This window comes from Panthera tigris, chromosome B1 (genome assembly GCF_018350195.1).
Source record: "Panthera tigris isolate Pti1 chromosome B1, P.tigris_Pti1_mat1.1, whole genome shotgun sequence".
Lineage (NCBI taxonomy): Eukaryota > Metazoa > Chordata > Mammalia > Carnivora > Felidae > Panthera > Panthera tigris.
The window spans coordinates 9,927,847-9,944,227 of NC_056663.1; positions in this window are offsets into that span (position 1 = coordinate 9,927,847).

Here is a 16,381-nt window from a genome sequence, read left to right on the forward strand (position 1 = left end):
ATATATTTCACTCAGTTGAGTGCACACATACATATACACACAAAGTTATCAAAAGAGAAGTACCAGAAAATTTTCAATTAACTGCAATGCAGAAAAAGGTTAAAGGCCCATCAGCAGTGTAATATCTGAATAAATTTTAGTGAATTCATATGATGGAAAAGATTCTAAAAAATAAAAATGAACGAAGTATCTCTATATTCCACAAAATGAATGCATTGAACAAGCCTACTGTCATGCAAAAGAAACTTGATTCAAAATATTATCTACTACAATTCCATATGTGACAGTTCAAAACAGTGTAAAACCAAAGAATGATATACATTTATTTCTCCACACATGCTGTGGTATGTAGTGCATCAGAGAACCAGGCATTATTTATCTTTAGTCACTCCCCTGTGCATAAGCTCTGTTTACAAGGGTCTAAAATGGCTGCTCTGAACTGTAGAGACTCTTAAATACAGAGAACAAACTGAGGGTTGATGGGGACTGGGGGAGAGGAGAAAGTTGGTGATGAGCAGGGAAGAGCACTTGTTGGGATGAGCACTGGGTGTTGTATGTAAGCCAATTTGACAATAAATTATATTCAAAAATAAAATAAAATAGCTTCTCTAGATACAATATCCAGTATCTAGTCAACATGAAGGTAGAAAGTGAAGGAGACAGACCTAAAAACCTTTTACTTTCCTTGTAGGTACCTCCTAGAATGCACACATATCATTCATCACTAACCATTAGGTAAATTGTGCCATGAGCAAGCTTAGAAATGTGGTTTTCCTTTATATGATGATGTGCTAATTTAACCCTGACCCTTCCATTTCTATGGAAGACTATAGATGGATAGTCTTGATAGGACTTTCCTATTTTGGCCTGTGTTATGGCTTGTTATGATAGGAGACAATAAATGGGTATTTCACACAGCTATCCATTCTTACAAGTCCATCACTGTGGTCACCAAATATCTGCATATGCTCCTTCCCAGCCATATAAAATATTTACCCCTTCTTCAAGGGAGCCCTTTTCAAATTTCCAGATATTTACTTCATTCATCTCATTAAAAAAAATAATGCTTGTTTATTTTGAAAGAGAGACAGAGAGTGAGCAGGGGAGGGACACAGAGAGAAGGAGACACAGAATCCGAATTAGGCTCCAGGCTCCAAGCTATTAGCAGAGAGCCTGACACGGGGCTTGAACCCACCAACGGTGAGATCATACCTGAGCTGAAGGTGGACGCTTAACCAACTGAGCCACCCAGGCATCCCTTCATTCATCTTAAAGTTCAAGAAATCTGGATGATTATTGTTCCTTTCCATCAAATGTGTGTGTAGATACTGATTAACAAATAGAGATATTGCTAAAAAATTAATTAGGGAAGAAAGAGTGTACACAACAACACATAATAAAAGATTCTGAAGGGAAGACAACCAATGAAACAAAATTAATTTTACAGAAATGTTGAGACCTTTTTGAAAATATTTAGGAAGACTTAAGAGGCAGTGGAGAATTTTTTTAGAAATAAGCATTGTTTTTCAAAATTAACCTCATTAAAGACAGAAAATTTCAACTCATGAATTTTCCTTGGAGATACTAAGAAAGTTACTAAGAAATTACCCCTAGGAAAAGCAAAAGGTCAGAATGGTATTGGAAAGTAATCTACCAAACCTCAAAGGCCGAATAGTCTTAATGTATCATAAATTGTTCCTAAACATAATATTGATACCTAACCCTAAGAAAGAGAGAAAGAAAAATTTTAGGTTAGTATCACTGACAAATATCATGACAAAAATTCCATGTATGATGTGAACAAATAGAACCTAGAATCACAGTAAAAAAAATGATATGTGATGAATAAGTGAAAATCTTTTGAAGAATTCAAAGTTGGTTCAGTATTAGGAAATCTATTTATATAACTGTATTATTGTAACACTATATTAAATACTTAGGGAAATATCATAGAAGTATCTGTATAGATGTTAAAAAAGCTTTCAAGGAAATTCAATACTCACTTCTAATTTAAAAAAATACATGAGAATGAGAATTAAAACATACTTTCCTATCATGCTTATATGCATAACTATCTTAATCCTAAACACATGAGCTTACTATTGGGGAAACCCAAGGGAATTTCCAGTAATATCAGAAATAAGGCAAGGTGTTCAAAAACTCCACTGTTGTTCAATTAAGTTGGAAAACCAGCTGGAGTAAGAATGAGAAGACACTAAATAAAATATTCTCTATGTGGAGAAGATACAATCAGGCATCTAGAAAAACCCAAAGAAACCATGATTAACTCAAACAGTAAAATAATTCAATAAAGTAAGAGACCAAATGTAGAAGTGAATATCCCTAGTGAATTTCTAATGCAAAGACTTCAATACCAAAGAGGCAGTAATGAGAGGATATTCATGTATGACTGAGGTGTAAGGTCACCCCTGAGCTCAGCTCATTAAATTGCAACATGCACTTCTACCTTCTTACAATTCATGAGGGAAAATCAGTACAAAATACATACATTTTCAAAAAACAATGTGAAATAGTTATGTTTACAAATTGTTGGGGTAGATAGAAGTTTGGTGAAAGTAGGTATGTTAAGATTCCCTATAAATGTCCAAATAATATTGAAAGAAAAGAAAATTTGACAGAAATATTTTCATATTCAAGACGGTAATTTTTATTTTTTTAAATTTTTAAACTTTTTATTTTTTTACATTTTTAAAGTTTATTTATTTTTGAGAGAGACAGAGACAGAGCATGAGTTGGGGAAGGGCAGAGAGAGAGGGAGACACAGAATCTGAAACAGGCTCCAGGCTCTTGAACTGTCAGCACAAAGCCTGATGTGAGGCTCGAACCCATGGACCATGGGATCATGACCTGAGCTGAAGTTGGACGCTTAACCGACTGAGCCACCCAGGCGCCCCAAGATGGTAATTTTTAATTCAGAGGTTTCATAAGCATTCTCAGTAGCTAATAGGAAATGAATAGTCTTCATATCCATGAATAATATAGATATATTAAGAAGATAAAAAGAACCAATTAAAATAACAAAAAGGAATAAAGAATATCCAATGGAAAACAGTGTCTCTAACAAATGGTGCTTGGAAAACTGGACGGCAACATGCAGAAGAATGAAACTGGACCACTTTCTTATACCACACTCAAAAATAAATTCAAAATGGATGAAAGGCATAAATGTCAGATAGGAAACCATCAAAATCCTAGAGGATAGCACACACAGCAACCTCTTTGACCTCAGCTGTACCAACTACTTACTAGACATATTGCTGGGAAGCCAGGGAAACAAAAGTTAAAAATGAACTATTGGGAATTCATCAAGATAAAAAGCTTCTGCACAGTAAAACAAACAATCAACAAAATGAAAAGGCAGCCTATGGAATGGGAGAAGATATTTGCAATTGACCTGAGGAAGGGTTAGTATCCATCATCTATAAAAAATTTATCAAACTCAACACTCACAACAAATAATCCAAATAAGAACTGGACAGAAGACATGAATAGACAATTTTCCAAAGAAGACATCCAGATGGCTAACAGACACATGAAAACATGCTCAGCGTCGCTCATCAACAGGGACAAACAAATCAAAACCCTGATGAGATATCACCTCAAACCTGTCAGAATGGCTATAATGAACAACTCAGGCAACAACAGGTATCGGCAAGGATGTGGAGAAACGGGAACCCTCTTGTACTGTTGGTGGGACAGTAACATTGCAGCCGCTCTGCAAAACATTGTGGAGGTTCCTCAAAAAATTAAAAATAGAAATACCCTACAATCCAGTAATAGCATTACTAGGAATTTATCCAAAGGACACAGGAGTGCTGATTCATAGGGGCACAGATACCCCAATGTTTATAGCAGTGATTTCAACAATAGCCAAAGTATGGAAAGAGCCTAAATGTCCATCAACTGATGAATGGATAAAGAAGATATGGTTTATATATATAATGGAATACTACTTGGCAATGAGAAAGAATGAAATCCTGCCATTTGCAGCAACAAGGATGGAACTGGAAGGTATTATGCTGAGTGATATAAGTTAGTCAGAGAGAGGCAGGTATCATATGTTTTCACTCATATGTGGATGTTGAGAAGCTTAACAGAAGACCATGGGGAAAGGGAAGGGGTAAAAAAAAAGTTACAAAGAGGGAGTGAGGCAAACCATAAGACACTCTTAAATACAGAGAAAAACTGAGGGTTGATGAGGGGTGGGGGAGAAGGGAAATGGGTGATGGTCACTGAGGAGGGCACTTGTTCGGATGAGCATTGGGTGTTGTATGTAAGCGATGAACCATGGGAATCTACCCCCGAAACCAAGAGCAGACTTTACACACTGTATGTTAGCCAATTTGACAATAAATTATATTTAAAAAACACAAAAAACAAAAACAAGAGAGAGAATGAGAGATACAGAGATGGTCCCACATGAGGGGCAGAGGGAGAGAATCCTAAGCAGGTTCTCTGCCCAGGTTGGAGCCCCATGCGGGGCTTGATCTGACCACCATGAGACTGTGACCTGAGCTGAAATCAAGAATCTGGTGCTTAATGAATGAGCCACCCATATGCCTTCAAAAATTATTTTTCTTGATTTCTATCTCAGCAATACATAAAATAAGTGCTAAATTCTTCATATAAACTTCATATTTTAAATGTATTAAAATATTTAAATTCTTTTAAGTTTATTTATTTTGAGAGAAACAGAGACAGTGTCAGCAGGGAAGGGGCAGAGAGAGGGAGAGAAAATCCCAAACAGGCTCCACAACGTCAGTGCAGAGCCTGATGCCAGGCTGGAACTCATGAAACTGTGAGATCATGACCTAAGCTGAAACTAAGAATCAGATGCTTAAATGACTGAGCCACCCCAGCACCCCAGTATCTAAAATTTAATTCCCCATCTTCCTAAGTTTAGGGAAAAAACATAACTAAGGGTAATAAGACAGATCTTTGACACAAACTTATATTATAAAATGTATAATCTATTAAGAATTTAATAATATATTTATAATAATACAAAAGTATAATATGTTTGCATATTATTTATTTATATATATACACAATGCATATTGATATACTTATCTTTATATATTTATAATAGGTGGATAGTCTTTAATAAATTTAAATATAGGTGAAAGACATCAATACATTTGTGGTTTACTAATAGGCTTACAAAACAATTTATTGGGGAGAAATATTAGATAATTGTACTATCACCTAAATGAGATATTATTGAAAATACAATTAAACACACAAAAAAAGACTTATGCAATAATTTTTTTCAGAGAAGAAAGTGATGCATTGTAGGATGATAGAATTATTAATAAAAAATTATAATGCTAGGTATGATGTGCAAATATATCTGTGTATCAATTTGTTAACTCCATTTTAAACATTTGGCATCACTTTTAACAGAGGTCTTTCATATTTCAAATATAAATTCTAATAACATATATAATAAACATATTTCAATAGGATGTTTCTCAAATTTAGGATTTAGAAATTTTAAATTATTTTACTCAGATATTATAAGCATCGTCATCATATTGACATTCTTTTCAGTGGTAGCACCTATGTAAGAGTAGTTAACAGAAAACCAACGAAGAAAATGAATCTTGATTAATTTCTAACTCTAACATTACTAAATCTGTTATATGAAGCTAGCTATATGACTTTTTTTTGTTCTTCAATTTCTTGAGCTATGAAATGGGAACAGTAATATTCATAAGCAAACTGATGTATAAAATGGGCCAGTAAATGTATTTTACTGTTTTTTTTTTAATTTTTTTAAAAATGTTTATTTGTGAGACAGAGAGAGACATAGTATAAGCAGGGGAGAGGCAGAGAGAGAGACGCACTCAGAATACAAAGCAGGCTCCAGGCTCTGAGCTGTCAGCATAGAGACACATGTGGGGCTCAAACCCACAAACTGCGAGATCATGACCTGAGCCAAAGTCAGATGCTTAACTGACTGAGCCACCCCGGTGGCCCTATTTTATTTTTGAAATGAACCAGTATGGTTATGTTGCTGTATTACTTTCCTTTATTGGAGCTTTTCTCATTTTCTTTTTTATGTAGATATATTAAAGTCATCAGTTATTCCTAAAAAGTTACCTAAGGATGATGGTGATATCCCTTTTTGAGAAATTCCCAGTGTTATATGTTGAAATTGGAGACTCTCAGATTTGCATCTGAAATCAAGATAAAATTACCTACACATTCTACCTTTACCTCATGAATAGTTACTACGATTAAAATGATTCAGCACATTGATCTTTGATTTCAAGGATCATAAACAAAAAAGATACGCTCTTCATGGAAAAATACACACACAGCAACATTTGTACTGCACCACATTAGGGTTATAAAAAAGACCCTACATATTCATTCCATGACCAAGATTCCTATCGGGAATATGATGGAAGAATTAAAAACTGACAGAAGACTGTGTTCTCAAGATCATGAGAAGAGCAATAGATCTTCTCTGTACTACAGAAGGGTGCATTTCAGAAAAGAATTGAAGGAATTGAAGAGAGAAAGTTTGAGTAACTGCGGTTTTCATCTAACTGGGAAGTTCCTTTTACTCTTGAGTATTGGGAAGGATCATATCAGGACTCTACTGGGAAAAAGAGAGAGTAGGTTACAAGCGAATGTCCAATTTTCCTAACAAGCTGTTTTTCTCTCTCCTCATTATTAGGTAGAGAGGTGGGAAAAAAAATGTATTAGATGTTGTTTCTGGGAATTAAGTGAATGCATTTAGCTGGAGTAACCCATGGATTTCATTTCTTGGGAAAGTGTGTTGGGCGATTATACCAAGAACATAAGAATTCTGGGCGGGTGAAAACAAAGGCCATCGTCTCTGTAAGTCAACTGTTCAAGATTATTACAATGTAAATAAAATTAAAAATATATGACTAAGCTTTTAGGTAATTTGCTCATTAACAGACGGCCATATACTTAGTGCCTGTTGTGTATAATTGGAACTGACTATGTGCTATTGTTTGCTGGTTCTGGGAACATAGACTTGGCCTAAATTCTAAGAGAAAATTGAACCCCCCCCCCCCCCCCCCCCCACACTGAATATGTTCAGGCTATTTGTTTTTTTTAACTGTGCAATCTTGGTCACACTATTTCAATACTATTTGCCTCACCTTCCTGGAAAAATCAAGACAACCACTCCCACACACTGCTGACGAAAATACTGAGTGAGAAAAGTATTTGCAAAGAGACCTACTGGGTCTTCTATATGAATTTTGTCTTTCCTATTACCCTTCCCTTCCTCTCAAAGCAGAAAAGGCATATCTCTTAAGGGCAGAAAATTTTTTTGACACAGCTATAAATATTTATATTTGTTCTTCATTACCATTTCATTACAAAATAATCATTGAGCAACTTCTATACAAACACTTGGGGACGCAACAATGAATAAAACCTACAAGGGCTCGTTGTCACGGAGATTACATATGAAACTCTCCACAGACGTTCTGGTTTATACTTTTATCTTTATAATTGATATTATTTGGATATCTCTGCCTTTTAACACAACATCCCTATTCCCAGAAAAGCTATACATCATATAACTAAATTCAAGTGAGGTTTTGCACATTTTGATCTTTTGAGCCATTTGTGAATTAATATCATTTGTTTTTGTCAGTAGCATCAAATACAGACCTAGAACATATAAAGATTATAGGCCCAAATGCTAAATTTTGATCTCTAATTTTAGCTGAAAGATTTATTAAACATAAAATAATAAAGGAAAATGTTTTAGAATATACTCTAGGGCAGATTTGAAAGCTTAGGCAATGCTTCTGAGGTTAATTGCATATTGAGCTCATTAAATTATCTTCATTTCTTAATTTTATGCAGAACTCTTGATAAATTCCATGACTGAAAGATGTCTGACGCTAGCCAAAATATTCCAAGGGGAAAAAAAATAAGTAACTCTGACAATAACAATACTTTATGTTGTTTTCTTTGTAATGCCATTTAAGAGGTAAATAGAGGATCACTAAATCTGATATGGTCTACCTGTTTTACATTTATACATATATCTGGGCCTGTTCATGCATAAGGCTTATTAGCTCTGGAATGCCTAATATGGAACGTGATTTGCAGAGTTAATCATTTCATCACTCAGCAAACAATTGGCCTGCTAAAATTATACCTGTGTTCACAGTAAACATAGCTTAATTATATATTTGGCACAGAGAACAAATGAATTGCTCTTAGAAAATGAAAGGAAATATAAATTATTAAGTCCACATCTCAGAGAGCTGTGTCTATAAAATGATATGAAAGTTATTAATGCTCAAGCTCTTTGATAATAAAATGTAATCGATATAATTATTATATATCTTCATACATATCGTATTGTCATGAATTCCAGTAGAGATCTGTGAAGAACAACTTGCAAGTGGGTACAAACTCCACTGTCTGGCTGTCAGGGATTCTGGACAGCCCTCCTAGTCCACACTCAGCTTCTAGCAATATGCAAAAAGTTTCAGAAAATGGTTTTCAGCAGCTGATCCATTCTCAGAAGTTTTTTTTTTTTATATTTCCCTGTCCTCTCCAACAGACATGCCAATGCTCTCATCCCATGCTTTCTTTTCTTTTTTTAAGTTTACTTATTTACCTTGAGAGAGAGAAAGTTGGGGAGGAGCAGAGAGAGAATCCCAAGCAGGCTCCACACTGTCAGTGCAGGGCCCAGTGTGGGGCTTGAACTCACAAACCATGAGATCATGACCTGCACTGAAATCTAGAGTCTACCGCTAAACTGACTGAGCCACCCAGGAGCTCCTCATCCCATTCTTTTGAATCAACTTGCTCTAGCAATTTTACACTATTTGGTTATCCTGTGACTTCAATTTTCTGATGGATTGTTTTTAAAGTTGCCTTTGTTTTATTTTATTTTGTTTACTCAGCTTTTTCTTAGTCTTAGGTTGGAGTGGCTTTCTTTACACATTCTACAGCTTAGGTATAAATGGGACATGCAACACTCTTTTCAACCTTAAACTGGTCTTTTTGCCACCCAACTTTGTACTTAATTACCCGAGATTTAATTCAAGATAGGATTATGGCCACACTAGCAGAGGAAACGAACCTCTTCCAAAGAAGAGAAGGATGACTGGCCATCAAATACTCCCTTCTGAGAAGAAGACTTTTGTATTCAAGATGAACTTTTCATTTTTTTGTTACAGCCTATTATTACTGCCTTTTTGAGTAGAAGGATGTCGTTGGATACTGAGTAACCCAAAGGGTGGTCTGTGTTATATGTGGGCAGTTGGCATCCACTCTTTATTCTCACTCGATTTGGTGTCCGTTTGTGAATGGCAGTGGTGGAAAGATACAAATGAAAGTTTCAAGAGTCTCCTATAGCTAAGATCCTGAGTGAATTATTTCAACTGGAAACATTTAATGACATATGGGAAGTACAAGAGAGTGTAAATACTTTCTTAATTTCGAAGTCACGGGACACAATACTTGGCCGGTTTCCGTATCACTTGGAGGGGCGACAGCTTTTGACATTCAGAGAAACAGTTGTAGCGATAGTGAAGGTGGAAAAATATTTGTCCTGTGTGCTGCAAAGATATCTTTTAGGTCTCAGAAATCTAGCTATGGCCACATGACACCAGATCATTCAGAAAAGTGATTTAAAAATGCAATACTTTATAATCACCTAATTCCTGGATGAAATTCTTTTCTGCTCCATTATACAGATGAGGTCTGATTTCCTCATAGCACATTAACTGGCAAAGGCTCAGCATGGTTTACAGAAAAGAGCACAATAAAATAGCATGATTGAGGAATGAAATCATTAATTTAAACACAGATTTGAGCGATGTCAGCAAAATGGTAGAAAAAGCAGCTCTGGGTTCTCACTCCTCAACGGAAACATCGATTGAACAACCATATGCAGACAACATTGCCTTTGTGAGAACTCTAGAAACCAGTTAAGATTATCAACAGATTTCTCAGTAGAAATCTTGCGGGACAGAGGGAGGGAGATAATATATTCAGAGTACTGAAAGGAAAACTGCCAACTGATAATACTCTATCTGGCAACACAATCTTTCTTTTTTTTTTTTTTTAATTTTTTTTTTCAATATATGAAATTTATTGTCAAATTGGTTTCCATACAACACCCAGTGCTCATCCCAAAAGGTGCCTTCCTCAATACCCATCACCCACCCTCCCCTCCCTCCCACCCCCCATCAACCCTCAGTTTGTTCTCAGTTTTTTTTTGTTTTTAATTTTTTTAACGTTTATTTATTTTTGAGACAGAGAGAGACAGAGCATGAACAGGGGAGGGGCAGAGAGAGAGGGAGACACAGAATCTGAAACAGGCTCCAGGCTCTGAGCTGTCAGCACAGAGCCCGACGCGGGGCTCGAACTCACGGACCGTGAGATCATGACCTGAGCCGAAGTCGGATGCTTAACCGACCGAGCCACCCAGGCGCCCCATGTTCTCAGTTTTTAAGAGTCTCTTATGCTTTGGCTCTCTCCCACTCTATCCTCTTTTTTTTTTTTTTTTCCTTCCCCTCCTCCATGGGTTTCTGTTAAGTTTCTCAGGATCCAGATAAGAGTGAAAACATATGGTATCTGTCTTTCTCTGTATGGCTTATTTCACTTAGCATCACACTCTCCAGTTCCATCCACGTTGGTACAAAGGGCCATATTTCGTTCTTTCTCATTGCCATGTAGTACTCCATTGTGTATATAAACCACAATTTCTTTATCCATTCATCAGTTGATGGACATTTAGGCTCTTTCCATAATTTGGCTATTGTTGAGAGTGCTGCTATAAACATTGGGGTACAAGTGCCCCTATGCATCAGTACTCCTGTATCCCTTGGGTCAATTCCTAGCAGTGCTATTGCTGGGTCATAGGGTAGGTCTATTTTTAATTTTCTGAGGAACCTCCACACTGCTTTCCATAGTGGCTGCACCAATTTGCATTCCCACCAATAGTGCAAGAGGGTTCCCGTTTCTCCACATCCTCTCCAGCATCTATAGTCTCCTGATTTGTTCATTTTAGCCACTCTGACTGGCGTGAGGTGATATCTGAGTATGGTTTTGATTTGTATTTCCCTGATGAGGAGCGACATTGAGCATCTTTTCATGTGCCTGTTGGCCATCCAGATGTCTTCTTTAGAGAAGTGTCTGTTCATGTTTTCTGCCCATTTCTTCACTGGGTTATTTGTTTTTCGGGTGTGGAGTTTGGTGAGTTCTTTATAGATTTTGGATACAAGCCCTTTGTCTGATATGTCATTTGCAAATATCTTTTCCCATTCCGTCGGTTGCCTTTTAGTTTTGTTGGTTGTTTCCTTTGCTGTGCAGAAGCTTTTTATCTTCATAAGGTCCCAGTAGTTCATTTTTGCTTTTAATTCCCTTGCCTTTGGGGATGTGCTGAGTAAGAGATTGCTACGGCTGAGGTCAAAGAGGTCTTTTCCTGCTTTCTCCTCTAGGGTTTTGATGGTTTCCCGTCTCACATTCAGGTCCTTTATCCATTTTGAGTTTATTTTTGTGAATGGTGTGAGAAAGTGGTCTAGTTTCATTTTTCTGCAGGTTGCTGTCCAGTTCTCCCACCATTTGTTAAAGAGACTGTCTTTTTTCCATTGGATGTTCTTTCCTGCTTTGTCAAAGATGAGTTGGCCATAGGTTTGTGGGTCTAGTTCTGGGGTTTCTATTCTATTCCATTGGTGTATGTGTCTGTTTTTGTGACAATACCATGCTCTCTTGATGATTACAGCTTTGTAGTAGAGGCTAAAGTCTGGGATTGTGATGCCTCCTGCTTTTGTCTTCTTCTTCAAAATTACTTTGGCTATTCGGGGCCTTTTGTGGTTCCATATGAATTTTAGGATTGCTTGTTCTAGTTTCGAGAAGAATGCTGGTGCAATTTTGATTGGGATTGCATTGAATGTGTAGATAGCTTTGGGTAGTATTGACATTTTGACAATATTTATTCTTCCAATCCATGAGCAGGGAATGTCTTTCCATTTCTTTAAATCTTCTTCAATTACCTTCATAAGCTTTCTATAGTTTTCAGCATACAGATCTTTTACATCTTTGGTTAGATTTATTCCTAGGTATTTTATGCTTCTTGGTGCAATTGTGAATGGGATCAGTTTCTTAACTTGTCTTTCTGTTGCTTCATTGTTAGTGTATAAGAATGCAACTGATTTCTGTACATTGATTTTGTATCCTGCAACTTTGCTGAATTCATGTATCAGTTCTAGCAGACTTTTGGTGGAGTCTATCGGATTTTCCATGTATAATATCATGTCATCTGCAAAAAGCGAAAGCTTGACTTCATCTTTGCCAATGTGGATGCCTTTGATTTCCTTTTGTTGTCTGATTCCTGATGCTAGAACTTCCAACACTATGTTAAACAACAGCGGTGAGAGTGAACACAATCTTTCAAAATTGAAGGAAAAATTAATACTTTTCCAGAAAATGGAAGCCGAGGGAGTTCATCACCAAACCTGCCCTACAATAAATGGTAAAGGGATTCCTTCAAATGAAAATGAAGGGAGGGTAAGCAATAACTGGAAACCATATGAAAATATAAAACTCTCTGGTAAAGGTAAATACAGATACAAATACAGAATTCAGTGGTATTGTAACATCACACTTTTGAGATTTAATGATAAAGCACTATTCATTCTGGTGTAGATTTAAAAGATAAAAGCATAAAAGTCACTATCTATGTATGTTAACAATATACAGTATAAACAAATGTAATATATGGCATCAATCACATAAAGTTGGGGAGTGGAGATGTAAACCAGTAGTTTTGTACGCAAATTAAAGAATTTTCAATTTACAACTGTTACTATTTCATATAATCCCCATGGCAAGCACAAAGAAAACACCTGTTGAAAATGTACAAAGGGAAATAAGAAAGAAATCAAAGCAAGTCAGTAAACACACATACATACATACAGAGAAAGGCAGTAAGAGAGGAAAAGAGACAAAGTATCTACAAGACATGCAGAAAAGAACTAACAAAATGACAATGTGGTAAATCTTTTCTACCACTACTTTAAATGTAAATGGATTAACCACCTGAATTAAAAGACAAATATAGACTGAATGGTCAAAAAGAAAAAAAAAAAAGATCCAACTACATGCTGCAACAAGAGACTCCTTTTCTTTTCTTTTTTTCATGTTTATTTATTTTTGAGAGAGAGGGAGACAGTGTGAGCAGAGGAGGGGGAGAGAAAGAGGGAGGCACAGAATCCAAAGCAGGCTCCTGTCTCTGAGCTGTCAGCACAGAGCCCGACACAGGGCTTGAACTCACAGACAGCGAGATCATGACCTGAGCCAAGGTCAGAAACCTAACACCAAAAGAGAACAGACATAGCCATACTTAGATAAAATAGACTTTAAGTCAACAATTGTCACATGAAACAATGAAAGACATTACTGGTAAAAGGGTCTGTTTCTGAATAACACATAACAATTATAAACATAAATGCACCCAACATTGAAGCTCCCAAATACATGAAGCAAACATTGATAGAACTGAAGTAGTAATAGACAGCAACAAAATAGTAGTACAAAACTTCAATAGCAAAGATATCCTTTAGATCTCAGAAATCTAGCACAGTTTCAATAATGGATGAAACAAGACAGAAGATCCATAAGGAAACAGAAAACTTGAACAACACAATAGACCAGTGGACCTAATAGACATATACAGAATACTCCATCCAAAAACAACAGAATGCATGGTCTTCTAAAGTGCGCGTGGAACATTCTCCAGGACAGACCATGTGCTAGACCATAAAAATATTCTTAAGAAATTTGAGAAGACTGAAATCTTACAGAGTATCTTTTTCAACCACAGTAGAAAGAAAGTAGCAATCTATAGCAGAATTAGAAATGAGAAAATCCACAAATATTTTTCAATTAAACACCATACATTTAAACAACCAGTGATCAAAGAAGAAATTGCAGGTTTAGAAATTATATGGACATAAATGAAAATAAAAACATAACACACCAAACTGATGAGATGCAGCTAAGGCAGTACTAGGATGGAAGTTTATAGCAGGAAATATTCACAATCAAAAAGTAGAAAGATCTCAAATAAATAACCTAACTTTATACCTCAACAAATTAGAAAAAGAGCAAATTCAACCCCAAACTAACGTCAGGAAGGGAATACTAAAGACTAGAACAGAGATAAACTAAATAGAGCATAGGAAAACAAAAGCAATGAAGTAGGAATTCTTTTTTTGGAAGGATCAGCAAAACTGACAAACCCTTAGAAAGACCAAGGAAAAAAAGAGAGAAAACTTAAATTAAAATCAAAAATGAAAGAGCGGATATTTCTACTGATGCCACAGACATTAAAAAAAGGATTATAAGAGAAAACTATGAATTGTTATACACCAAAAAATTGGACCAACTAGAGGAAATGGGGAAATTTCTAAAACACGTAACCTACCACAGCTAAGTTATGAAGAATAAAAACCTGAATAGATCTAGATCTAGGATAAAGATTAAAGCTGTAATCAGAACCTCCCAATAAAGAAAATCCTAGGACCAGATGATTTCACTGAAGAATTCTACCAAACATTTGAAGAAGAAATAACACCAGGCCTCTTCAAACTTCCAGAAAATTCAAGTGGAGGAAACAAATCCAAATTTATTCTGGAAACCCAACATTACCCTGATAACAAACCCAGAAATACTACAAGAAAACTACAGACCGATATCCCTGATGAACACTGGTGAAAAAAAAACTCAGCAAAATATTAGAAAATCATATTCAACAGTGCATTAAAAAGATTATATACCATGACTATGTAGGGTTTATTCCTTTAATACAAGTATGTTTTTGATACAATATGTTTGAATACAAAAATCACTCAACATAATATGTCACATTAACAGAATGAAGGGCATAACCACATGATCACCTCAACTGATGTGGTAAAGGCACTTAACATGTTCTATACACTTTTATTACTGAAAAGAAAAAAAAAACAATAAAACTAGAAATAGAAGGAAACTACCTCAACATAATAATAACCATATATGAGAAATCCCACAGCAAACATCATACCTAAAGGTGAAAAATTGAAATATTTTCTTCCAAAATCAGGAGCCTGGTAAGGATGTCCACTTTAACCATTTCTAGTCAACACAGTACTGGAACTCTTAGCCAGAGCAATTAAGCGTGAAAAGGAATTAGAAAACCAAACTGGAAAGGAAGAGGTAATCTCTTCTCACTGTATATCGCATGATCTTATACGTAGAAAACAATAAAGATTACACACACACACACACACACACACACACAAATCCTATTAGAATTAATAAACAAATTAAGCAAACTTGTGGGATAGAACATCAAAAAGAATATAATACTCTGTAAAAGTATAATCAAGAAAGCAAAAGACTTCTATATTGAATACTATAAAACACTGGTGGAAGAAAGTAAAGGCACAAAATAAGTGGAAAAATATTCCATATTAATGGATTGAAAGATTTAGCACTATTAAAATGTCCATTCTACCTAAAGCAATCTACAGATTCAATGCAATCCTATTAAAACCCTGATGGCATTAAAAAATAATGTTTATTTATTTTTGACACAGACACAGAGAGAAAGAGAGAGAGAGAGAGAGAGAGAGAGAAAGAGAGAGAAAGGGAGGGGCACAAAGACAGGAAGACACAGAATTTAAAGCAGGATCCAGGCTCTGAGGTGTCAGCACAGAATCCAATGCAGGACTCGAACCCACAAACCGTAAGATCATAACCTGAGCCGAAGTCAGAGGCTTAGCCAACTAAGCCACCCAGGTGTCCTCTGATGACATTTTTTTTGCAGAAATAGTAAAAAAAAAAAAAAAACCTCCTAAAATCCTTATGGAATCTCGAAGGACCCTGAATAGTCAAAATAATCTTTAAAGGAGGGAACAAAGTTGAAGACCTCACACTTCTGGATTTCAAAATATGATACAAACCTGATTAAAATGGTGTGATAGTGGCATAAAGACAGACATACAGAGGAGTGGAAAAGGATAGATAACCCAGGAATAAACCCTTATGTGCTTGATCAGATCTTTTATAGAGTTGTCAAGACCACACAATGGGAAAAAAAACATAGTCTTTAATAAGTGATGTTGGAAAAACTATATATTTACGTTCAAACTAACAAATTGGATCCTTACCTTATATCATATAAAAAATTAATCCAAATGGATTAAAGACCTAAACATTAAGACCTAAATCTATGAAACTCCTAGAAAAAAATATATAGGAAAAGCTTCATGACATTCAAGTTGATAATGATTTCTTGAGTATGACACCAAAAGCTGAGGCCACAAAAGCAAAAAATATACAAATGGGACTACAAAAA